Source organism: Zea mays, chromosome 6 (assembly GCF_902167145.1).
Source record: "Zea mays cultivar B73 chromosome 6, Zm-B73-REFERENCE-NAM-5.0, whole genome shotgun sequence".
Classification (NCBI taxonomy): Eukaryota; Viridiplantae; Streptophyta; class Magnoliopsida; order Poales; family Poaceae; genus Zea; species Zea mays.
This window is the reverse complement of record NC_050101.1, coordinates 33,920,559-33,947,174: the sequence shown is the minus strand read 5'-3', so window position 1 is coordinate 33,947,174 and position 26,616 is coordinate 33,920,559. Positions and strand designations below refer to the sequence as shown.

Genomic DNA, 26,616 nt, shown 5'->3' with positions numbered 1-26,616 from the left:
GCCGACTTAAGTCGATTGCTCCGTTAGTAGGGCATAGTGGTCACCCCGAGTTAAGTAAGCGTGAGCATGTTGCACCGCCTTAAGTCGTTGCCGACTTAAGTCGATTGCTCCGTTAGTAGGGCATATTGGTCACCCAGAGTTAAGTAAGCGTGAGCATGTTGCACCGCCTTAAGTCGTTGCCGACTTAAGTCGATTGCTCCGTTAGTAGGGCATAGTGGTCACCCCGAGTTAAGTAAGCGTGAGCATGTTGCACCGCCTTAAGTCGTTGCCGACTTAATTCGATTGCTCCGTTAGTAGGGCATAGTGGTCACCCCGAGTTAAGTAAGAATGCAAGTCAATCGTAAACGAACTGAGTATCTTTGAAACCTCTTTTTTATTGATGACATATTTCCACTTTACAGAATACATCATCGTCCCAGCAGTTTTGAAATACAGCTAGGGATAAAACTTTCTGAGGTGTTCTATGTTCCAGGAGTTCCCAACTTCAGTGCCATCCATCTGAGTGAGGCGGTACGATCCGGGCCGAGTGATTTCTGCTACCATGAAGGGTCCTTCCCATAAGGGTGATAACTTGTGCCGTCCCTCCCCCGTTAGAATTCGGCGGAGGACGAGATCTCCTACTGAGAAGAATCGTTGTCGCACAGCCTTATCGTGATAGCGCCTTAGAGTCTGCTGATACCGTGCTGATTGGATTACCACGTTTAGCCGTTCTTCTTCAAGTACATCAATGTCCTCCAGCCTGGTGGCCTCAGCTTCTGCTATGCTTTCGAAAATCAACCTTGGCGCCCCGAACTTGAGATCAGCGGGTAGCACTGCCTCCGACCCATAGACCATGAAGAAAGGAGTGTTTCCATGCAGGGCTCGGCTAGGTTGGGTTCTTAGGCTCCAAATGACATAAGGCAATTCCCTTATCCACTTTCCCGCGAATTTTTCATTTTTATCGAAGACCTTTTTCCTGAGTGCCTCCAATATCATTCCGTTGGCTCGCTCAACCTGCCTGTTGGCCCTTGGATGTGCTACAGATGCATACTTGATCTGAATGCTCTTTTGCTCGCAGAAGTCGAAGAATTCTGAACTTGTGAAGTTGGATCCTAAGTCAGTTATGATGCTGTTTGGTATCTCGAATCTGAATATTATGTCTTGTATGAATTCCACGGCCTTAGCTGAGGTTAAAGAAGCAATGGGTTTGAACTCTATCCATTTAGTGAATTTGTCGATTGCTACCAGTACATGAGTGTATCCTCCTTGAGCTTTCTTAAAAGGTCCAATCATATCCAGTCCCCAGCACGCGAAGGGCCAAGTTACTGGTATGGTCTGCAGTTGCTGTGCTGGCAGGTGTTGTTGCTTTGATAAGTATTGGCAAGCTTCACACCTCTGAACTAACTTGGCTGCGTCGTTCTTTGCTGTTGGCCAATAGAATCCTGACCTGAAGACCTTCCCGACTAGTGTTCTGGATGCTGCATGTATTCCACATTGCCCAGCATGGACCTCCTCCAGAAGTTGCTTTCCAGTGGACGGGAGGATGCACCTCATGAGAACGCCTGACGCACCCCTTCTATACAATGTCTCCCCAATGAGCGTGTAGTGAGCCGACTGTCTGGCGATGCGCTCTGCCGAGTTCTTGTCGTCTGGTTCCTCTTCATTCTTTATATATTTAATGATCGGCCTTCTCCAGTCATCAGAGTCTGACTCGAGTTGATCTATGATGTTGCACTCTTCTGTTTGATCCATTGAGATACTCGGCTGTAGGATTTCTTGCACGAAGACTCCGGGTGGGACCTGAGTTCGACTGGATCCTAGCTTGGACAATACATCGGCTGCTGTGTTCCGATCTCTTTCTACATGATGGAATTCCAGACCCTCGAATTTATCTTCCAGCTTTCGGACGACAGCGCAGTATTTTCCCATCGAATCGCTTGAACAATCCCACTCCTTGTTTATCTGGCTGATGACTACCAGAGAGTCCCCATAGACCATCAATCTCTTGACACCCAACGATATGGCAATGTTCAATCCATGGATCAGAGCTTCATGGCTGCATTGTTGGAGGCTGGGAACAGCAACTGGAGGGCATACTTGAGGTGTTCGCCTCCAGGTGCGGTGAAGAGAATCCCTGCTCCCGCTCCCTGCAGCTTCAGCGAGCCATCGAAATACATTCGCCATACTTCTGCAGTCTCTGGGTTATCTGGTACTTACTGTTCAGTCCACTCTGATACGAAATCAACCAGCGCTTGAGTTTTGATAGTAGTGCGAGGTCGGAACTCGATGTCATGAGATCCCAGCTCGCAAGCCCACTTGGCTATTCGGCCAATGGCTTCCTTGTTGTGAAGAATATCCCCTATCGAAAAACCAGTAACTACTATGACTTTGTGGTCATCAAAGTAGTGACGCAGCTTGCGGGCAGTTAGAAGTACTGCATATAATAGCTTATGAACTTGAGGATACTTTTTCTTTGAGGGGCCCAGAACTTCACTGATGAAGTAAATAGGATGTTGCACTGGGTAGGCATGTCCTTCTTCTACTCGCTCGACTACCAACGCGGTGCTTACCACGTGAGTCGTGCAAGAGATATACAGCAGCAAATCTTCAGCTGGCTGAGTTGACGTAGCTCGCCGGGGTGGTTTCAGTACTGGTGGTGTTGTCAAGAATTTTTTCAGTGCATCTAGAGCTTCTTGTGCTTCTGAAGTCCATTGAAACTTATCCACCTTCTTGAGTAGCTTGTAAAATGGCAAACCTTTTTCTCCCAGCCTGGATATAAATATGCTCAGAGCTGCCATACATCATGTAAGTCGCTGAACCTTCTTTTGTGATCGAGGAGCTTCCATCTTCATGATAGCTTCAATTTTATCCGGATTAGCCTCAATTCCCCGGTGGCTGACGATAAACCCGAGTAACTTTCCAGCTGGTACCCCGAAAACACACTTTTCAGGATTAAGCTTCCATCTATACCGTCTCAGACTGTTGAAAACCAGCTGTAAGTCTTCGATGAAGTCTTCCGAATTCTCCGTTTTGATTACCACTTCATCTACGTAGGCCTCCACACGCTTGCCCCAGTGATCGGCTAAGCATGTTTGAATGGCTCTCTGATAAGTTGCTCCAGCGTTTTTGAGGCCGAACGGCATGGAGGTATAACAGAAAGCACCAAACAGAGTGATGAACGCTGTTTTTTCCTCGTCTTCCTTCGCCAAACTAATCTGATGATACCCGGAATAGCAATCTAAGAAAGACAGCACAAAACATCCAGCGGTGGAGTCCACCACCTGATCTATCCTTGGGAGCCCGAAGGGATCCTTCGGGCAGTGTTTGTTGAGATCAGTATAGTCGACGCACATGCACCAATCCACTTTATTCTTTTTGAGTACAATAACAGGGTTGGCTAACCACTCGGGGTGTAATACTTCTCTAATAAATCCAGCCGCGACCAAGCGAGCTAACTCGGCGCGAATGGCCTCTCTCTTGTCGGGCGTGAAACGACGTAGCTTTTGCCGAATCGGCCTCGCCTAGGGATAGACCTTCAATTTGTGCTCGGCCAGTTCTCTTGGGACTCCCGGCATATCCGCAGGTTGCCATGCGAATACGTCTCGGTTATCTTGCAGAAACTGGACGAGCGCGCTTTCCTATTTGTCGTCCAAGCTGGAGCTGATGATGGCAGTCTTGCGTTCATCAGCGAACCCCAGGTTGATCCTCTTAGTATCTTCAGTCGGCCGCATAGAGGTCGCGGCCTGAGCTTCGTTTGCCGGTACTGCGAGGTCCTCCTCAGACTTAGAGTTCGCCAGTGTAGAAGGAACCGTCGATGGCTTGGCGGTGAGGGCTGCTTGGATGGCCACTCGGAAACACTCTGCGGCGCCTTGGAAGTCGGCGCGCACAGTTATGATCCCTTGCGGTCCTGGCATCTTCAGTATCATGTACGTGTAATGTGGAATGGCCATGAATTTGGCCAATCCCGGCCTTCCGATGATGGCGTTGTACCCGCAGTCGAAGCTCGCCACTTCAAACCTCAGGAACTCGGTTCTGTAGTTCTCCGGAGTTCCGAAGGTGACCGGCATGTAGATGTGGCCCAGCGGGTATTCCCCTTCCGTCGGCACGATGCCGAAGAAAGGAGTGTCCAACTCGTGGAGCTCTTTGAGGTGAACTCCCAAGCCTTGAAGTGTCCGGGGGAAGGTGACGTTGATGCTGCTCCCCCCGTCCACTAGCACCTTCTTCACCCGGCTCTCTCGGATCACCGGATCGACGAGGAGCGGGTATTTGCCTGGATGGTCGAAGTTAAGCCATTGATCCTCCCGAGTGAAAGTGATCGGGTGCTCCGACCACCGGTATGGAGCGGGAGGACCGGTGGTCGCCACCAGTATCTGGCGGTCGTTGAGCTTTTGTTATCGTTTGTTCTCCTGCGATCCGTGTCCACCGAAGATGACGTTGACTTCTCTGTCCACGCGCGGGAAAGCTCCTCCTCCTCCCCCCTCCTCCTGCTGATGGGGTTGTCGTGGTTCATCTGGTCCTCCCCTTGGCGGAGGACGAGGTAGAGGTTGGAAGGGTCGGCCGTGCCCGATGGAGTGCTTGAAGTCCCGACAGTTACGTAGAGTGTGGTGCATGTCTTTGTGGTACGGGCACTGGGTGTCGAGGATGTCGTCTAGCGTGCGTTCGCCTCCGCGAGGTCCTCCTCGGGCGCGAGAGGCAGGTGGTCCGGCGGCGTGTACTTCTTCGCGAGGCCTCTTCTCCCATCGTTTGTCGGGTTGCTGGTTCGCGTCGCGTCGTGGTGCTGCCGGTGCAGGCTTCGTTCCTCCGATGAGGTCCTGGGCCCGCTCATCGGCGGTGATGTAGAGGTCGGCTTCCCGGAACAGCTCCTCGGAGGTAGTCGGCGCCTTCTGTAGTATGGCTCGGACGAAAGCCGAGTCGTTGGATCCTCTGTAGAAGTCCTCGATCACGGCCGCCTCCGTGACCTCGGGGATACGATTTCTCATGGTCTGGAACCTTTTGAGGTACGACCGGAGAGTCTCATCCCCTCGGCGCTTGATGGATTTGAGGTCCCATGGTTGCGCCGGCTTGTCGGAGAGGGACTGGAAGTTGGCGGTGAAGCGTCGACTGAAGTCCCCCCAGTCGTCAATGCAGTGTCGGGGTAGATGTCGCAGCCATTGCAGCGCGTCTTGCCCAAGGACGATGGGTAAATACGCGGTCATCACGTCTTCGGACGCCCCGGCAGCTCGAGCAGCGGTGGTGTAGACGGCTAGCCAACCCCCTGGATCCTGCTTAGGTTCATATTTGTCGACATTGGATACCTTGAAGTTGGGAGGCCATTGAATGGCCCTAAGGCGCGGAGTAAGAGCGGATACTCCGCATGTGTCCTCCTGTCATCGGGGACGATGTCTGTCCCGGGGAGGGGAGTTGTGGTTGTGGTTCCTCGACCGTCTCTGGGTGGTTCCGCCAGTTGAGGCCGTTGTCGACTCAGTTCTGGTGGCCTGGCTCTGAGCCAGGATGCCATGATCCCTGTCGTACTCCTCCCGACAGCGGATCTTGTTCTCATGCCGCCGTTCGCGCAAAGCATTGATGGAGCTTCGAGCATCTCTGCGACTGTTGATGGCGTGTCGTAGATCGTTCGGCGGGTGAGCAAGCGGTAGAAGATGGTTGGCTGCCTGGGTGAACAGGCGTCGGTAGCCCTCAGCGTCGGGAGTCCGAGGAAGTCCATCAGCTATCCGAGCTAGTACTCCTCCGACTTCGCTCGACGTGTTCATAGCTCGGGCAAAGTCGGGATTCAGGTTGCGCCCGAAGAATGGATTCTCCCGGCGTTGCCTCGCATCTTGCTCGGCTTGTTCCTGAGCCCGTCGGCGATCACGTCGTCAGGAGTTCCTTCGTTCTCTGAAGACGCGTTCTTCCGGAGTTTCTCCTATCTCCGAGACCTCGTCTCGCGAGACGGGCTGCTCCGGATCCCGTTCTCCGACCGCGTGATGTCGTCGAACGTTCCTGCGCCGATTCCTCCGTCGGCGGGATTCTCGTTGAGGCGGTTCTTCTCTGGGTGCGGTCGGCTCGTCGTCGGAGACGGTAGGCGACTCCACTCTCCCGATGAAGAGGACGTCGGGGTAGAATGGTGCTGCTGTCGTGGCGACCTTCTTTCCGTTCTCCTTTGAGGCCGGAGGAACGGAAAGAACAACTTGCTTCTCCCTGGTCTCCTTCTTCCTCATGATCCGTGTCCATTCTTTTGTCGGGGAAGTAGACAGTGGAGTTTTCCGGGTCAGCGAGCTCTCGGCCCCCGACTTTCCGGAGACGATCTTTTTCCGAAGAGCTGGAGGTTGCGCTTCTCCGGTATTTTCGGAGTTCGTTGGAGGAGACTTCCTTTCCGGCGGATCTGCGATACGGCGTAGAATTCCCTCTTCGTCTGCTACAGATGAGATTATTCCGAAGCAGAATACGGATCCGGGGCGCAGGGTGATCTTGCTGTAGAAGGTGACGACCATTGAGCTAGCTTGGATTGTCGACACACCCCCTACCTGGCGCGCCAGCTGTCGGTGTTTTGGGTCCGACCGCACACCCGGGGTTGCCCCTCAAGGTGTTTTTAGGAGTAGGACGGTGTCGACAACTGTAGCAAAATGGTTTGTGCCAGATGCACGAGGGACAGTGGACAATGTTTACAGGTTCGGGCCGCTTAGAGATGCGTAACACCCTACGTCCTGGTGAGTATGCCTGGTGAATGAGGTTACAAGAGAGCTCTCTGAATTGAGAGTGCAGAAAACTGGAGTGGGTGGCTAAGTAGTAGGGTCGATCGTTCTGAAGGGGTGCCCCCTAGGCCTTATATACTCGACTGTGGGGCAATACATGATAACAACGAGTAGCTAAAAGATAGTGAACTTCTTGAGTTTATCTCTGCGTAACCCTCACCGACTTATCCTCGCATGGCTCCGTTGCATGGAGGCTCCAGCGCGAGAAAGTCGGATCTCTGTTGTGATCAGTCGTTCGACGTCGTGGATCGTCCGGGTTTACATCAATCTGGCCTCATGTCGATCTGCTTTGCTGGTTGTCTCTCCCCAGGCCCACGAAAGAATGACCTTATGATTTATTGGGCCCTTGGGCCTTTCGTGAGGTCTTTTACTCTTTAGTGGACCCGGGGGATATCTATCCCCCACAAGGCCTTGTTAGTCTTAGCAATTAAGCATGTGTCGAGTTCAGCTCTATCAAAATCTACCAAGTAAAGCTGACCCTCTAGCACACCCTTAAATGCTATTGAATCATCACTTCGTCTAAAGACAGTGACACCTACATTAGTAAAGAGACAGTTGTAGCCCATTTTGCATAATTGAGATACAGAAAGCAAATTGTAATCTAATGAATCTACAAGAAAAACATTGGAAATAGAATGGTCAGGAGATATAGCAATTTTTCCCAAACCCTTGACCAAACCTTGGTTTCCATCCCCGAATGTAATAGCTCGTTGGGGATCCTGGTTTTTCTCGTAGGAGGAGAACATCTTTTTTTTCCCCTGTCATGTGGTTTGTGCACCCGCTATCGATGATCCAACTTGAGCCCCCGGATGCATAAACCTACAAAACAAGTTTAGTTCTTGACTTTAGGTACCCAAACGGTTTTGGGTCCTTTGGCATTATAAACAAGAACTTTGGGAACCCAAACACAAGTTTTGGAGCTCTTGTGTTTGCCCCCAACATACTTGGCAACGACCTTGCCGGATTTGTTAGTCAAAACATATGATGCATCAAAAGTTTTAAATGAAAAGCTATGTTCATTTGATGCACTAGGAGTCTTCTTCTTAGGCAACTTAGCACGGGTTGGTTGCCTAGAGCTAGATGTCTCACCCTTATACATAAAAGCATGATTAGGGCCAGAGTGAGACTTCCTAGAATGAATTCTCCTAATTTTGCTCTCGGGATAACCGGCAGGGTATAAAATGTAACCCTCGTTATCCTGAGGCATGGGAGCCTTGCCCTTAACAAAGTTTGACAATTTCTTAGGAGGGGCGCTAATTTTGACATTGTCTCCCCTTTGGAAGCCAATGCCATCCTTAATGCCAGGGCGTCTCCCATTATAAAGCATATTACGAGCAAATTTAAATTTTTCATTCTCTAAGTTATGCTCGGCAATTTTAGCATCTAATTTAGCTATATGATCATTTTGTTGTTTAATTAAAGCCATGTGATCATGAATAGCATTAATATCAACATCTCTACATCTAGCACAAATAGAAACATGCTCAACAATAGATGTAGAGGGTTTGCAAGATTTTAACTCTATAACCTTAGCATGTAATATGTCATTTTCACTTCTAAGGTTAGAAATAGTAATATTGCAAACATCAAAATCTTTAGCCTTAGCAAGCAATTTTTCATTTTCATTTCTAAGGCTAGCGAGTGAAATGTTCAATTCTTCAATCCTAGCAAGTAAATCATCATTATCATCTCTAGAATTGGAAGTTGAAACATTACAAACATGAGAATCATCCTTAGCTAACAAATTAGCATTTTCATTCCTAAGGTTGGCAATAGTGTCATGGCATGTGCTTAGCTCGCTAGTTAATTTCTCACATTTTTCTACCTCTAGAGCATAAGCATTCTTAACCTTAACATGTTTTTTATTTTCCTTGATTAGGAAGTCCTCTTGGGAGTCCAAGAGATCATCCTTCTCATGGATGGCACTAATTAGTTCATTTAGTTTTTCTTTTTGTTCCATGTTAAGGTTGGCAAAAAGGGTATGCAGATTATCTTCCTCATCACTAGCATTATCATCACTAGAAGACTCATATCTAGTGGAGGATTTAGATTTAACCTTCTTCCTCTTGCCGTCCTTTGCCATGAGGCATTTGCGGCCGACGTTGGGGAAGAGGAGTCCCTTGGTGATGGCGATGTTGGCGGCGTCCTCGTCGTCGGAGGAGTCGCTAGAGCTTTCGTCGGAGTCCCATTCCCGACAAACATGGGCATCGCCGCCCTTCTTCTTGTAGTATCTCCTCTTCTCCTTTCTTCTCCCCTTCTTGTCGTTGCCCCTGTCACTGTCACTAGATATAGGACATTTTGCAATAAAATGACCGGGCTTACCACATTTGTAACACACTTTCTTGGAGCGGGGTTTGTAGTCCTTCCCCTTCCTTTGTTTGAGGATTTGGCAGAAGCTCTTGATGACGAGCGCCATTTCCTCATTGTCGAGCTTTGAGGCGTCGATTGGTTGTCTACTTGGTGTAGACTCCTCCTTCCTCTCCTCCGTCGCCTTAAATGCGACCGGTTGTGCCGCGGATGTGGAGGGATCATCTAGCTCGTTGATCTTCTTCGAGCCCTTGATCATGTACTCAAAGCTCACAAAATTCCCGATTACTTCCTCGGGGGTCATTAGTGTATATCTTGGGTTGCCACGAATTAATTGAACTTGAGTAGGGTTAAGGAAAATAAGAGATATTAGAATAACCTTAACCACCTCGTGGTCATCCCACTTTTTGCTTCCGAGGTTGCGCACTTGGTTCACCAAGGTTTTGAGCCGGTTGTACATGTCTTGTGGCTCCTCCCCTTGGCGAAGACGAAAGCGACCGAGCTCCCCCTCGATCGTTTCCCGCTTGGTGATCTTGGTGAGTTCATCACCCTCGTATGCGGTCTTGAGTAAGTCCCAAATCTCCTTCGCACTCTTCAACCCTTGCACCTTGTTATATTCCTCTCTACTTAGAGAGGCAAGGAGTATGGTTGTGGCTTGGGAGTTGAAGTGCTCGATTTGGGCTACCTCATCCTCATCATAGTTTTCATCCCCTACGGATGGTACCTGTGCACCAAACTCAACAACATCCCATATACTTTTGTGGAGCGAGGTTAGATGAAATCGCATTAAATCACTCCACCTAGCGTAATCTTCACCATCAAAAGTTGGTGGTTTGCCTAATGGGACGGAAAGTAAAGGTGTATGTTTAGAAATGCGAGGGTAGCGTAGGGGAATCTTACTATACTTCTTACGCTCTTGGCGCTTAGAAGTGACGGATGCCGCGTTGGAGCCGGAGGTGGATGCCGATGAAGAATCGGTCTCGTAGTAGACCACCTTCCTCATCCTCTTTTTCTTGTCCCCACTCCGATGCGGCTTGTGTGAAAAGGATTTCTCTTTCTTCTCTTTGTGGTGTGAAGAAGATTTCTTCTCCTTCCCTTTGGAGGAGTCCTTCTTCTTCTCCTTCCTCTTGGTGCGGGACTCTTCCGATGAAGTGCTCCCGTGGCTTGTAGTGGGCTTTTCGCCGGTCTCCATCTCCTTCTTGGCGTGATCTCCCGACATCACTTCGAGCGGCTAGGCTCTAATGAAGCACCAGGCTCTGATACCAATTGATAGTTGCCTAGAGGGGGGGTGAATAGGGCGAAACTGAAATTTACAAATATAAACACAACTACAAGCCGGGTTAGCGTTAGAAATAATAACGAGTCCGCGAGAGAGGGTGCAAAACAAATCTCAAGCAAATAAGGGGTGTGACACAAGGATTTGTTTTACCGAGGTTCGGTTCTCGCAAACCTACTCCCCGTTGAGGTGGTCACAAAGACCGGGTCTCTTTCAACCCTTTCCCTCTCTCAAACGATCCTTCCGACCGAGTGAGCTTCTCTTCTCAAATCAAAGCTGAGAACAAAACTTCCCCGCAAGGGCCACCACACGATTGGTGCCTATTGCCTTGATTACAATGGAGTTTTGATCACAAGAACAAGTGAGAAAGAAAAGAAGCAATCCAAGCGCAAGAGCTCAAAAGAACACGACAAATCTCTCTCTCTAATCACTAAAGCCTTGTGTGGAATTGGAGAGGATTTGATCTCTTTGGTGTGTCTAGAATTAAATGCCTAGCTCTTGTAAGTGGTTGAGAAGTGGAAAACTTGGATGCAATTAATGGTGGGTGGTTGGGGGTATTTATAGCCCCAACCACCAAACATGACCGTTGGTGGAGGCTGTCTGTCGTATGGTGCACCGGACAGTCCGGTGCGCCAGCCACGTCACCAAATCCTTTGGGTTCCGACCATTGGAGCTCTGACTGCTGGGCCCGCCTGGATGTCCGGTGGCGCACCGGACATGTACTGTAGAGTGTCCGGTGCGCCACTACGAGCGTGCCTGACTTCTGCGCGCTCTGGCGCGCATTAATTGCTGTTGCAGGTGACCGTTGGCGCGAAGTAGTCGTTGCCCCGCAGTTACACCGGACAGTCTGGTGTACACCGGACATGTCCGGTGAATTATAGCGGAGCATCCGTTGCAGTTTCCCGAAGCCGCCAAGTTCCAGAGTCGCGTCCTCTTGGAGCACCGGATAGTTCGGTGAATTATAGCGCGCCGGCTCTGAGATTTTCCCGAAGGTGACGAGTTGGAGTTGGAGTCCTCTGGTGCACCGGACACTGTCCGGTGCGCCAGACCAGAGGTGCCTTCGGTTACCCCTTTGCTCTTTTGTTGAACCCAATACTTGGTCTTTTTATTGGCTAAGTGTGAACCTTTGGCACCTGTATAACTTATACACTAGAGCAAACTAGTTAGTCCAATTATTTGTGTTGGACAATTCAACCACCAAAATTATTTAGGAACTAGGTGTAAGCCTAATTCCCTTTCAGTAGCAACTAGGAAAATAAAAGGACATCAGTAACTATCAGTAAAAGGGCAGCAACAACATCAACAATAATTGAAGTTTTATGCTTTACCACATACCTGCAAGCATAAGAGTATCATTGAGCATATATGTGGGGGACGGATATCCCCCGGGTCCACCAGAAGGACAAGATGCCTCGCAAGGGGCCCGTGGGCCCAATAATCCGCAAGGTCATCCCTTCGTGGGCCTGGGGAGGAACGTCCAATAAAGCGGATCGACACAAGGCCGGATCGATGCAAGCCCAAGCGGCCCGATGAATTCGAGCGGTGATCACAACAGTGACCCGACCTTCCCGCGCAGGGGCCACGTACATCGGAACTGAGCGAGCATGGGTCAGCTGAATTATAGGAAGATAGACTCAGTCAGTTCACTATTATTTAGGCACTCGTTATTATCATACCCACATGTAATGCCCCACGGTCGAGTATATAAGGCCTAGGGGACACCCCTTCAAGACGATCGACCTCATTACCTAGCCATCCACACCGGCTCTCTGCGTTTCCAATACTAGAGAACCTCCTTGTAACCCACCACATAAAGTACTCACACCAGGACGTAGGGTGTTACGCATCTCAAAGCGGCCCGAACCTGTACACAACTGTCCACTGCCTCTTGTGCATTTAGCACGAACCATCGAGCTACAGTCGATAACACCATCCTACTCCAAAAAGCACCTTGAGGGGCAACCCCGGGTGCATGGTCGAACCCAAAACACCGACAGCTGGCGCGCCAGGTAGGGGGTGTGTCGTCGATGCAAGCTAGCTCAATGGCCATCACCTTCCAACACAACATCATCCTCCGTCCTGGGTCCGTGTTCTTCTTTGGAACTATCTCATCTGTAGCAGATGAGGAGGGAACTCTGCATCGCATCGCGGATCCACCGGAGAGAAAGTCGTCCTCAAAGATCTCCGAGAAAATCGGAGCAAAGCAGGGAAAAGCGCAACCTCCAACACTCCGAGAAAAGATCACCTTCAGCAAGCTAGGAGCCGAGGGTCCATCTAACCAAAGAACCCCGCTGTCCACTTCTTCGACGGAAGAATGGACACAGATCACAAGGAGGAAAGAAGCAAATGAGGCCAAGGGTCGTCAAGCTCTTCTTTCTGTGCCTCCGTCCTCAAAGGAGGGCAGAAAGAGGATCGTCGCGACAGCTGCTCCATTCTACCCCGACATCCTCTTCATCGGGGGAAGAGTGGAATCGAATCCTATCTCCGACGACGAACCGACTGCACCGGGAGAAGAACCTCATCAGCAGGAATCTCGCTGGCGGAGGAACCGACGCCGAAATGTTCGGCGACATCACGAAGCCGGAGAACGGGATCCAGCGCAGCCCGTATCGCGAGACGAGGTCTCGGAAGTGGGAGAAACTTCGGAAGAACGGGTTCTCAGAGAAAGGAGGAACTCTCGACGACGTGACCGTCGGCAGGCTCAAGAACAGGCCGAGCAGGAAACGAGGCAACGTCGGGAAAATCCACTCTTCAGACGCAACTTGAACCCTGACTTCGCCCGAGCCATGAACACACCGAGTGAAGTCGGTGGAGTGTTGGCTCGGATAGCTGATGGCCTCCCCCAGACTCCCGATGCCGAGGGCTATCGGCGGCTGTTCACTCAAGCAGCCAACCACCTTCTACCCCTCGCTCATCCGCCGAACGATCTACGACACACCATCAACAGTCGGCGGGACGCACGGAGATCCATCAACGCTTCGCGCGAACGACGACACGAGAACGAGATCCGTCGCCGAGAAGAGTACGACCGGGATCACGGCATCCCAGCACGGAGTCAGGCCACCAGGACTGAGTCGGGCACGGCTTCAACTGGTGGCACCACCCGGGGATGGTCGAGGCACCACGACAACCACTCCCCTCCCCGGGAAAGACATCATCATCGACGACAAGAAGACAGATGTGGAGTATCGGTGCTTACTCCACACCTCAGGGCCATTCAATGGCTTTCTAACTTCAAGGTCTCCAACGTCAACAAATATGAACCTAAGTAGGATCCGGGAGGCTGGCTGGCCGTCTACACCACCGCTGCCCGAGCCGCTGGGGCAACCGAGGATGTGATGACCGCGTACTTGCCCATTGTCCTTGGGCAAGACGCGCTGCAATGGCTGCGACACCTACCCCGACACTGCATTGACGACTGGAGTGACTTCAGTCGGCGCTTCACCGCCAACTTCCAATCTCTCTCTAACAAACCGGCGCAACTGTGGGACCTCAAATCCATCAAACGCCGGGGGGACGAAACTCTCCGATCATACCTCAAAAGATTCTAGACCATGAGAAATCGTATCCTCGAGGTCGCGGAAGCAGCAATGATTGATGACTTCTACCGGGGATCTAATGACTCGGCCTTCGTCCGAGCCATACTACAAAAGGCACCGACCACTTCGGAGCAGCTATTCCGGGAAGCTGACCTCTACATCACCGCCGATGAACGAGCGCTAGACCTCATCGGAGGAGCAAAACCTGCACCGACAGCACCGCGACGCGACACGAACCAGCAACCCGACAAACGCTGGGAGAAGAGGCCTCGTGAAGAGGTCAACACTGCCGGACCGCCCGCCTTTCGTGCCCGAGGAGGACCTCGTGGAGGCGAACGCACGCTGGACAACATCCTCGACGCCCAATGCTCGTACCACAAGGACATGCGCCACACCCTCCGGAACTGCAGAGACTTCAAGCACTCCGTGGGGAACGGCCGACCCTTCCAACCTCTACCTCCTCCCCCGCCGTGACGAGGACCAGGAGAACCGCGACAACCCCAACAACAGGAGGAGGGAGGAGGTGGAGCCTTCCCGCGCGTTGACAGAGAAGTCAACGTCATCTTCGGCAGACACGGGTTGCAAGAAAGCAAGAGACAACAAAAGCTCAACGATCGTCAGATACTGGTGGTGGCTACCGGTCCTCCCGCCCCGTACCGATGGTCTGAGCACCCGATCACCTTCACCCGGGCAGATCAGTGGCTCAACTTCGACCACCCAGGCAAGTACCCGCTCCTCGTTGATTCGGTGATCCGAGAGAGCAGGGTAAAGAAGGTATTAGTGGACGGGGGAAGCAGCATCAACATCACCTTCCCCCGGACGCTCGAAGGCTTGGGAGTTCCCCTCAAAGAGCTCCACGAGTCGGACACTCCCTTCTTAGGCATCGTGCCGACTGAAGGAGAATATCCGTTGGGCCACATCTACATGCCGGTAACCTTCGGAACTCCGGAGAACTACAGAACCGAGTTCCTGAGGTTCGAGGTGGCGAACTTCGACTACGGATACAACACCATCATCGGGAGGCCTGGATTGGTGAAGTTCATGGCCATTCCGCATTATACATACATGATATTGAAGATGCCAGGACCACAAGGAATCATAACTATGCGCGCTGACTTCCAAGGCGCCGCAAAATGTTTCCGAGTGGCCATTCAGGCGGCCCTCACTACCAAACCATCGACGACTTCTTCTACGCAGGAGAACTCAAAGCCTGAGGAAGACCTCGCGGTACCCGCGAATGAAGCTCAGGCCGTGACCTCCGTACTGTCGACTGAAGAAACCAAGAGAATCAATCTTGGGTTCGCTGACGAGCGCAAAACTGCTATCATCAGTTCCAGCCTGGATGACAAATAGGAAGGCGCGCTCGTCCAGTTTTTGCAAGATAACCGAGACGTCTTCGCATGGCAACCTGCGGATATGCCGAGAGTCCCGAGAGAACTGACCGAGCAGAAACTGATGGTCTACCCCTAGGCGACACCGATCCGACAAAAATTACGTCGCTTCACGCCCGACAAGAGAGAAGCCATCCGTGCTGAGCTAGCTCGCTTGGTCGCGGCCGGATTCATTAGAGAGGTGTTACATCTTGAGTGGTTAGCTAATCCTGTTCTTGTACTCAAAAAGAATAAAGTGGATTGGCGCATGTGCGTAGACTATACGGATCTCAACAAACACTGTCCGAAGGATCCCTTCGGGCTCCCTAGGATAGACCAGGTGGTGGACTCGACCATCGGGTGTTCTGTGTTGTCTTTCTTGGATTGCTACTCCGGGTACCATTAGATTAGCTTGGCAAAAGAAGACGAGGAAAAAACAGCATTCATCACCCCGTTCGGAGCTTTCTGCTATACCTCCATGCCATTCGGCCTCAAAAATGCTGGAGCGACTTATCAGAGAGCTATTCAGACATGCTTAGCCAACCACTAGGGCAAGCGTGTGGAAGCTTATGTGGATGATGTGGTGATTAAGACAGAGAATTCATAAAATTTCATTGAAGATTTGCAGTTGGTCTTCAACAGTCTACGACGATACCGATGGAAGCTTAATCCCGAAAAATGTGTCTTTGAAGTACCAGCAGGAAAGTTGCTCGGGTTTATTGTCAGCCACCGGGGAATTGAAGCCAATCTAGAAAAGATCGAGGCTATCATGAGGATGGAAGCACCACGATCACAGAAGAAAGTACAAAGACTTACCGGATGTATGGCAGCTCTGAGCAGATTCATATCAAGGCTAGGAGAGAAAGGCTTACCATTCTATAAGTTGCTCAAGAAGGTAGACAAATTCCAGTGGACTTTAGAAGCACAAGAAGCTCTTGATGCGCTGAAAAAATTCTTGACAACACCACCAGTGCTAAAACTGCCGCACCGAGCCACGCCGACTCAACCGGCTGAAGATCTGCTATTATACATCTCTTGCACGACTCACGTGGTGAGCACCGTGTTGGTGGTCGAGCGAGCAGAAGAGGGACATGCATACCCAGTACAGCATCCTATCTATTTCATCAGTGAAGTTCTGGGTACCTCGAAGAAGAAATACCCTCAAGTTCAGAAGTTATTATATGCAGTACTTCTAACTGCACGTAAGCTCCGTCACTACTTCGACGACCACAAAGTCATAGTAGTCACTGGATTTCCAATAGGGGATATTCTCCACAATAAGGAAGCCATTGGAAGAATAGCCAAGTGGGCCTGTGAACTGGGATCTCATGACATTGAGTTTCGACCTCGCACTGCAATCAAAACTCAAGCACTGGTCGACTTTGTATCAGAATGGACCGAGCAACAGGTGCCGGATAATCCGGAAACTGCAGAAGTATGGCGAATGTATTTTGATGGCTCGTTGAAGCTACAGGGAGCAGGCGTAGGGATCCTCTTTATTGCATCTGGAGGTGAACAACTCAAATATGCTCTTCAATTGTTATTTCCAGCATCCAACAATGCAGCAGAATACGAAGCTCTGATTCATGGACTGAACATTGCCATATCACTGGGCATCAAGAGACTGATGGTGTATGGAGATTCTCTGGCGGTCATAAGTCAGATAAACAAAGAATGAGATTGCTCGAATGATTCCATGGGTAAATAATGCACTGCTGTCCGGAAACTAGAAGACAAATTTGAAGGTCTGGAATTTCATCATGTGGAGAGAGATCGTAACACGGCAGCTGATATATTGTCCAAGCTAGGATCCAGTCGGACTCAGGTTCCGCCTAGAGTTTTTGTTCAAGAAATACTGCATCCGAGCATTTCACTGGATCATGTGGAGGAATGCAATGCTCTAAGCCAACCAGAGTCAAATTCTGATGACTAGAGGGAGCCGATCATCAAGTACATAAAAATGAGGAGGAACCAGATGAAAAAATGCAGCAGAACGAATTGCAAGGCAGTCATCTCATTATACTCTCATTGGGGAAACGCTATACAGAAGGGGCGCATCAGGAGTCCTCATGAAAGCAACTGCTAGAAGAGGTTCATGCTGGGCAATGCGGGATACATGCAGCATCCAGGACCCTAGTTGGGAAGGTCTTTCGATCGGGATTCTACTGGCCAACAACAAAGAATGATGCAGCTGAGTTAGTCCAAAGGTGCGAAGCCTGCCAGTACTTGTCAAAACAGCAGCATCTACCAGCACATCAACTGCAAACCATACCTGTAACTTGGCCATTCGCGTGCTGGGGACTGGACATGATTGGACCTTTCAAGAAAGCTCAAGGAGGATACACTCATGTACTGGTTGCTATCGACAAATTCACTAAATGGATAGAGTTCAAACCCATTGCCTCTCTAACTTCAGCTAAGGCAGTAGAATTCATACAAGACATAATATTCAGGTTCGGAATACCGAATAGCATCATAACTAACCTGGGATCCAATTTCACAAGCTCAGAGTTCTTCGATTTCTGCGAGCAAAAGAGCATTCAGATCAAATATGCCTCGGTGGCGCACCCAAGAGCCAACAGGCAGGTAGAAAGAGCCAACAGGATGATATTGGAGGCGCTCAGAAAGAAAGTCTTTGACAAGAATGAAAAGTTCGCAGGAAAGTGGATCGGAGAGCTGCCGTATGTTGTTTGGAGCCTGAGAACTCAACCTAGTCGAGCTCTGCATGGAAACACACCTTTCTTTATGGTCTATGGTTCGGAAGCAGTGCTACCTGCTGATCTCAAGTTTGGGGCACCAAGGTTAATCTTTGAAAACATAGCAGAAGCTGAGGCTACTAGGTTGGAGGATGTACTAGAAGAAGAACGATTGAATACGGTGATTCAGTCGGCCCGATATCAGCAAACTCTGAGGCGCTATCATAACAAGGCCATACGGCATCGATCCTTTGCAGTGGGAGACCTCGTCCTCCGCCGAATTCTAACGGGGGAGGGACGACATAAACTGTCGCCACTATGGGAAGGACCATTCATAGTAGCAGAAGTCACTCGGCCTGGATCATATCGTCTCACTCAAATGGACGGCACAGAAATTGGGAACTCATGGAACATAGAACATCTCAGGAAGTTTTACCCCTAGCTACATCTCAAAAGCTATTGGGACGACAATGTACGCTGTAAACTGGGAAATATATCATCAATAAAAAGACTTCAAAGGCACTCAAATTATTCACTGTCAACTTGCACGCTTACTTAACCCGGGGTGACCACTATACCCTACTAACAGAGCAATCGGCTTAAGTCGGCAATGACTTAAGGCGGTGCGACATGCTCACGTTTACTTAACTCAGGGTGACCACTATACCCTACTAACGGAGCAATCGGCTTAAGTCGGCAATGACTTAAGGCGGTGCGAGATGCTCACGCTTACTTAACCCGGGGTGACCACTATACCCTACTAACGGAGCAATCGGCTTAAGACGGCAATGACTTAAGGCGGTGCGACATGCTCACACTTACTTAACCCGGGGTGACCACTATACCCTACTAACGGAGCAATCAGCTTAAGTCGGCAATGACTTAAGGCGGTGCGACATGCTCACGCTTACTTAACTCAGGGTGACCACTATACCCTACTAACAGAGCAATCGGCTTAAGTCGGCAATGATTTAAGGCGATGCGACATGCTCACGCTTACTTAACTCGGGGTGACCACTATACCCTACTAGCGGAGCAGTCGGTTTAAGTCGGTAATGACTTAAATCGGCACGGTACACTCGCGTCTACTTAGTCCAACACAAGCACGTTTGCAATTACTCATTTTAGGGCAACCTCTATGCCCCGCGAAATATGAAGAAATTTCAAAACCATCATACTGCATTTACTTCTGTGGTTATAGATACAGTTGTATTCTAACAACGGAAAAACAATAACGGCATTCAGTACTGAAAAATGTTTTCTGATGGAATATCCAAGCACACTAACCGCGTATACATAACATTCAGTGTTTCTATTTGGTAATGTTCTTCTCAGGAGCGACCGACAAAGAAGGGCGACTCGAAGAATCTGGAGCAGCATTCACGTCAGCCACTATGTCGTCAGGAACAACCACATCGGGTCTCCTCATCAGGATCCGCCCCACGCGAATAGCTTTGTCCATAGCTTTGTCGCGCTGGGCCCTCAGAGTAGCAGAAGTCTCTTCAGTAGCTTTGACAGCCAACCGAGCAGTTTCTAGCTCCTGGACGACTGATTTCTTGGAAGCACACAGATCCTTGATGATAGTATCCTTGTTCGACACCAATTGCCTGAGGCAAATCATATCATCCAAGGACTCTTGCAGCTTATAATGATGATTATCCAAATCTTCCATGGTGAAGCGATGGCTCCTCTCCAAGATGGTCAACGAGTTGCTGGCGTCGCGGTATAGCTTGTCAAGGTTGTCGCGAGAAGTGGCAAGAGCACGTTTTTCCTCCTGCAGACAAGAATCAGTTTCTCCAACGTCAAGCAAGCACTAAGAACACAGCAGATAAAGCCAAGTAAAGCTTAATTCACTGGTCACCTTTTCAGAGTGGAGTTCAGCGTGTTGGCATCATTCAGAGAAGCAGAAACCCAGGCCAATTCAGTCTGACCTTGAGAATATTTTTCTTCAAGATCAGAATACCGCCAAGCCATATCTGTCAAGAAATAGTCAAGCAAGGGTGTTCAGCCAAAAAGCAGATTAATCAAGTAGTTAAAGAAGAAATAAAGGGCACTAACCAGCATTTGCCATCTCCAAATCAGATACCCGAAGCTGAAGCAGCACTGGATTCCAATGCGTCAGAGATGGAGCTCTTTCCGGGACAGAAGCACCCTGCGACCTCAGCTGACCAGCCATTTCGTCAACCAATGCCTGACATTAAAAACAAAAGAATGTAAGAACAATATCACACCCGGGGTACAACCAGATTAGGAAAAACCAAATTACCTGGAGGTTGGAGAAGAACGAAGGAACTCCCAAGTCGTGGGAAATCAGTTGATGGCTCGACGAAGGATCACCAACCGGAACAACCTGCAATGCATCAGTGGGGACCAAGTCAGTGTCATCAGCAGAAGTCAAAACTCTGACATTAGGAGCGCCGGCCTCTAAGGCGACTTCCTGACCCGAAGCTTGAGCTGCTGCCATGCAACCAGAATGCGGAGGAGAAGACCCTACATGAACATCCATGGAAGTGTGAGAGGGAGAACTAACTCGGACACCCTCGGGGGCTGGGTCATAGCTCGCGCTACCCATCCGAGCCGGATCATCCTCGGCGACACCCTCGGGGGCTGGGTAAGCACTAGCACCATCCTTGAGGGTCGAGCCCTCTGTAATAGCCACCTCTAAGGCTGAAGGACCTTCACCCACTTCCATGGGAGCAGAACAATCCAGACCAGCCTCCTGACCCTTAAGACCGCGCTCCAAGGTCGACGAGGCATGGGACGCTGCTCGGGATAACTCCAACCCGGCATCAGGCACATCAGCACAAATATCCATCATCCCACCATCTGCCGGCTCCGACAATAGATCCTCTGGGACCATATCCTCGAGAGTCTGATCAAAATTTGCCAGAGACAATTCTTGCAGACCAACGAGAGCAGACAAAGCTGGAGAAGGAACACCACTACTTTCCCCGCTAGCTATGTAGCGCCGGCTGTTCTTCCGAATTAGAGGGACTTCATTCTCCTCTTCCTCATCTTCATCAATAATGCGGACGGTACACCCATTGGGATTAGCTGTGGCCAGATTACACCCATTGGGATCAGCTTCAGCAAAAACTGGCACTGGCACTTCCTCAACAGCAGGAGCAGAAGGACCGACATCCTGATCCAAACATGACACTCGACAAAGATGTCTCTTCTTCTTTTTCTTCCCCTCAGCAGGAGAAGTTGGTTGATTGGCTCGGCGAGGACGCTTCGGGCGAACACTATCAGACCTCTGAATATCCAAAGCTTTGCCAGTCTCTGGGATGGGTGCTACAGCCAGTGTTTCAGCAGGGGCTGCATCAGAGGAATCTTCAGCCAACATATCCAGCATGGCACTTATCTCTGCATCACTTGGATTCAAAGGTACTTCGAAATGAACCTGCCTCTCGTCGTCAGGGATTTCGCCAAGTGAGGCAACCAAAGCACTAACCTCTTCGGGAGAGGGTCGCACTCTAAGGCCCAAACCGCTATCTCCAATAGGAGGATTTGACACAAAACTGGTAAAGGCCTTGGAAGGAGGCAGATTCTAGGCTGAGTATGCAACAGGAGCGCCAACGTTCGACACCTTGCCTCTGAGTATCATCTCGAGCCGGCTCACCAAATCCACAGCAGGAATCCTTCTGTTGGTAACCCAGGTTGAATCAGCGAGGCCTCGATACAGATAAGCCGGGTATGCTCTGTCTTTTAGTGGCTGAATGTTCTTGAAAATGAAATCGACAACCACAGCTTCTGCAGTCAGACCCCTCTCTTTCAACAACCCAACTTCAGCAAGCAGAGCTCCTGCCTTAGCTACCTCCAGGTCTGTGGGGGATTCGGTCCAACTCGGAGTACGAACATCTGGCTGTCTCCCTGACCGTGGGGGGAGGGAATTCCCGTGATTCTCCACGATAAACCATTCTAGGCGCCATCCTTTGATGCTGTCCTTGAGTGGGATGTTGAGGTAATCGATCTTCCTCCCACGGTGCATCTCCAAACTCGCGCCCCCCCACAAGCTGGTGCTGCCCTCCGGCCATCCCAGGCCGACAGTGGTACAGGTACTTCCATAGGCCGAAGTGTGGCAGAATACCAAGGAAGGCTTCGCATAAATGAACAAAAAATGGAAACTTGCAGAATGGAATTGGGATTCAGATGGGTCAGATTCAAGCGATAGAAATCAAGGAGACCGCGGAAGAAAGGAGAAATGGGAAGAGCAAGGCCGCGGATGAGAAAAAGAACATAAATGACGGATTCGTGGGTGTCTTCTGTCGGAATAGTGACCCCATAGAAGATCCGCCAAGAACAGAGCTCCTTCGGAGGAAGAACTCCGATGGATATGAGATGGAAAAGGTCGGATTCAGAGACGACAGACATGTGATTACCTGCGAAAGGTGGCTGACTGTTGGGATCGATAGGGGGAATGATTGCGGTAGACGAACTCTGGGCTTTCTGCTTGGGTGCCATCTCAACCTTGCTGGCGAGCAGAGCGGAGGCAATATTGCAAGAGAGCAGAGAAGGCCTGGATGCAGAAAAGCAAAACTAGGACATAGAAAGCAGAGGCATGCGACAGTGCAGTACATATGGGGTTTTCCCGGGCCAGACGCCATTTCTAAAAAGCATCAAGTCACCACCCAATTGTTATTTCTAAAATGTTGGCGTGCCATGTCATCACTCGGCCGTTATTTCCAAAACGGCCGACGCGGCCTAATTTAACTCAGCTGTTATTTCTAAAAACGCTGACGTTACCAGACTTCACTTGGCCATTGTTTCCAAAGCGGCCGACGTGGCCCGTTATCACTCGGCTGTTACTTCTAAAACACCGACGTCGCCAGCAGTCACTCGGCTGTTATTCCTAAAGCAATGACGTGGCTCCAAAGGATTCGGCTGTTACTTCTAAAACGTCGACATCACTAGTAACCGCTCGGTCGTTATTTCTAAAACACCGACGTGGCCCGCTATCACTCGGCTAGCGCCGACATCACTAATCACTCGGTTGTCATCCCTAAAACGACAACGTGACTCCAAAAGACTCGGCCACTACCACTAAAGCGCTGATATCGCGAAGAAGGCAGTCTGAAGCGCGACTCGACAATTCTGAGTCGCTACTCAAGCGTCACATTCAGAAACAACATCTGCATTAAGCATTAATACGATCGATGATCGCCAGGAAGGCAAAATGGTGCACACAGAATTGGGTGAAATCATTCTTCATTATAAAAGGGAAGCACTACCGAACTTACAAACCAACTCATTATGAGTTGATGTCCTCCCCATTACTACATCATATTCCACTACACTATACTACTAACTACTACTACATTATTTCACTAATACTACTTCTACTACTAATCTATACTAACATTTAAAACCAGTGGCGTCTAGCCACTGGCCTTGTTGCTGCCCTTGCTGCTGCCCTTGTTTCTGCCCCTGCTGCTGCCCTTGCTGCCATCGCCGCCGTCGCCGCTGCCACCTTTGCCGCTGCCGTCACCACCCTTGCTGTCGCCTTCGCCACCGTCACCATCGCCTCCGTCGTCATCGCCGTCACCGCCATCGCCGCCGCCGCCCTCCTCGGACGAGTCCGAGGAGTTCTCCGACTCATCCGAGCCCTTGAGCCCATCGCGCTCGACGGCCCGGATGTAGGTCCACACCTCTGCGGCGATCCCCTGGGAGTCGTCTGAGTCATCAGACAACGCCGGGGGAGAGGCATGGACCGGCGAGCCCTCGGACTCGGAGGAGAACTCCTCCTCCGAGTACTCCAAGTCACCGAAGTCCTCCGAGGGAGGAGTCGGCTCATGCTTCCGCTTGTCGCCGGAGTGATGCGAAGAACTACCACCCTTCTTGCTCTTGCCCATGGTGGAGTAGAAGGAAAGAGAAGAAAGTAAACAGCGAGCAGCGGTAAGAGATGTGAAAATGCCGGAGAAGCAAGAACAATATTTATAGAAGAAGAAGGCAACCGCTCACCTCCTACCACGGCCACCGAACAGTCGCAAAAATTCAATATGCAATTCAAACCGTCTGGAGATACGTCAGGCGGTTGACGCCGTTCCATGTAGCACGACACCCATTGGGACTTCAGTCAACTGCTCGGGCGATATGATTACACCCGCAGTCACATCAAGTTACTACTCAGAAGCAGTTTGCTAAACGCTCAGCGTACCAAGCCGTCCCTTTCCTACACCCATTGGGGGCGACGTCCAGGAATTTTCAATAGATTTTCCAAAGCAGTCACATCCATACAGTATATGCAATGAATACCTCAAGACAGAAGGAAGATATCAACAAATATCAGAGGAAAGCCAAATATAGCCGATGAGGTACAAGTCTAATCGATAGAAGCATTGAAGCATGAAGTGATATGAAGACTAGCCAAAGGCCATCTATCGAACGTCCAATCAGTCGCAGATCAAATAAATTGCAAGGCCTAGCAAGATATGGGCTGATCGCGTACTCGACTTCAAAGACAAAAACGTATGCTGACCTCTAAAGCATAACGTTAATGATATAATGCTGATCTCTAAGGCATTCGACAAAAGAAAAAGATGATTTCTGAAAAACAGCAGGAAACGAAGACCTTCGAGTGGATTATTTTCAAAAATCCACTCAAAGCTCGGGGGCTACACCCATTGGGTGCACCTGCGGTGCACCCAATGAATAATCATCCCCGAAAGACAAAATGCTGACCTCTAAAGCATACAACAAAACTAAGGCAAAGCTGACCTCTGAAAAAGCATAAGTGGAAGATAAAAGTGATTTCTGAGAAGACTTGAAATGAAGACCTTTGAGTGGATTATCTGCAAAAATCCACCCGAAGCTCGGGGGCTACACCCATTGGGTGCACCTCCGGTGCACCCAATGAACTTCAAAGTTCTACAGTGCAAAATGCTGACCTCTGAAGCATGAACCTGAGACAAAACACCAAATTCCGAGGAATAATAGCGGAGGAAGACAGTAAAAGATCGTTTTTACCAGATTACTCAGAGTTCAGAGGTAGTGACCCGATAGGCTTATTTCCAAGGCATTTCTTGTTAAAATCAAAGACTGCAAGCTGGACCTAGGATCTTTGGGCCGATTATTTCAAAATCAACCCAAAGATCGGGGGCTTGTGGGGGACGGATATCCCCCGGGTCCACCAGAAGGACAAGATGCCTCGCAAGGGGCCCGTGGGCCCAATAATCCGCAAGGTCATCCCTTCGTGGGCCTGGGGAGGAACGTCCAATAAAGTGGATCGACACAAGGCCGGATCGATGCAAGCCCAAGCGGCCCGATGAATTCGAGCGGTGATCACAACAGTGACCCGACCTTCCCGCGCAGGGGCCACGTACATCGGAACTGAGCGAGGATAGGTCGGCTGAATTATAGGAAGATAGACTCAGTCAGTTCACTATTATTTAGGCACTCGTTATTATCATACCCACATGTAATGTCCCACGGTCGAGTATATAAGGCCTAGGGGACACCCCTTCAAGACAATCGACCTCATTACCTAGGCATCCACGCCGGCTCTCTGCATTTCCAATACTAGAGAACCTCCTTGTAACCCACCACATAAAGTACTCACACCAGGACGTAGGGTGTTACGCATCTCAAAGCGGCCCGAACCTGTACACAACTGTCCACTGTCTCTCATGCATTTAGCACAAACCATCGAGCTACAGTCGATAACACCGTCCTACTCCAAAAAGCACCTTGAGGGGCAACCCCGGGTGCGCGGTCGGACCCAAAACATCGACAATATAGTCAAGTCTTGTATTGATTACTTGCATTAATCTATCACACATATTTTTGTTGATAGGATCATCACCCAAATTGGCTCGTATTTTAGCCATAGCACTCATCATTTTTGGAAGAAAAGAAGATATAGACACACTCTTCTGTTGATCAGCTAAACAAAGTACAAAGTAGATTGGTGACACAGCTTTCAAAACCTTTTCCATGTCAGTCCACCATTTATTTTTTGTCAAACAATCATATGTGAAGTCATGATCTTCTTCACCATCCCACTTACAGTTCTCCCAATCAACTGATGCCATCCACAACTTAAATTTATCTTTTCTGTCCAAAAAAACTCTGCAGGAAAATAAAAACAGTACCAAACCTAGTTGCGTTCCACTGAACTAGCTCTCTACCAATTTTATCTCGCATCATAGCATGTAACATACAATAAAAACAACAATAAATTATGAAAACCAGCAATGGATATGAATTATGACAAAACAACAATGAAATATGACAAAACAGAATTGAACTATCACCTATTATGATTATAGAAGAATCTACAAATTCTCTTTGCACTATCCACTACTTCTGCAACATCAGGAAATCGTCCTATATCCTTCAACATTAAATTTGTGGTATGTGCAGCACATGTCTGCCAAGTAATATGTGGATATTTTGTTGTGAAGTCTTGACATACCTTTTTTATAGTTTGAGCCATTATCAGTGATGATCTAAACAACACGCTTGATCCCAATATCAACAACCACATCAGATATAACTCCATAGATATAATCAGAATTTTGAATTAGACCGGTTGCATTTATTGACTTATGGAAGAACATGCACCCATTGCAAAAGATCATAAAATTAATAATGGACATCAAGGTAGGACCTATACAATCAAGACATAGAAAACAAAAGTAAGGTCATTATGAATACCAACATAAAGTAAGGTCAACTAATTGAACAAGTGTTTACCTTTCCATGAATCACACATGACTGTAA

The 26,616-nt window shown here is 49.5% G+C and overlaps 1 pseudogene; it reads right to left on the bottom strand.

The window, feature by feature from the left end:
* Positions 1 to 26,037, bottom strand: part of LOC103629175 (uncharacterized) — a 39,118-nt pseudogene extending 13,081 nt beyond the window's left edge.
* Positions 26,038 to 26,616: the final 579 nt, after the last annotated feature.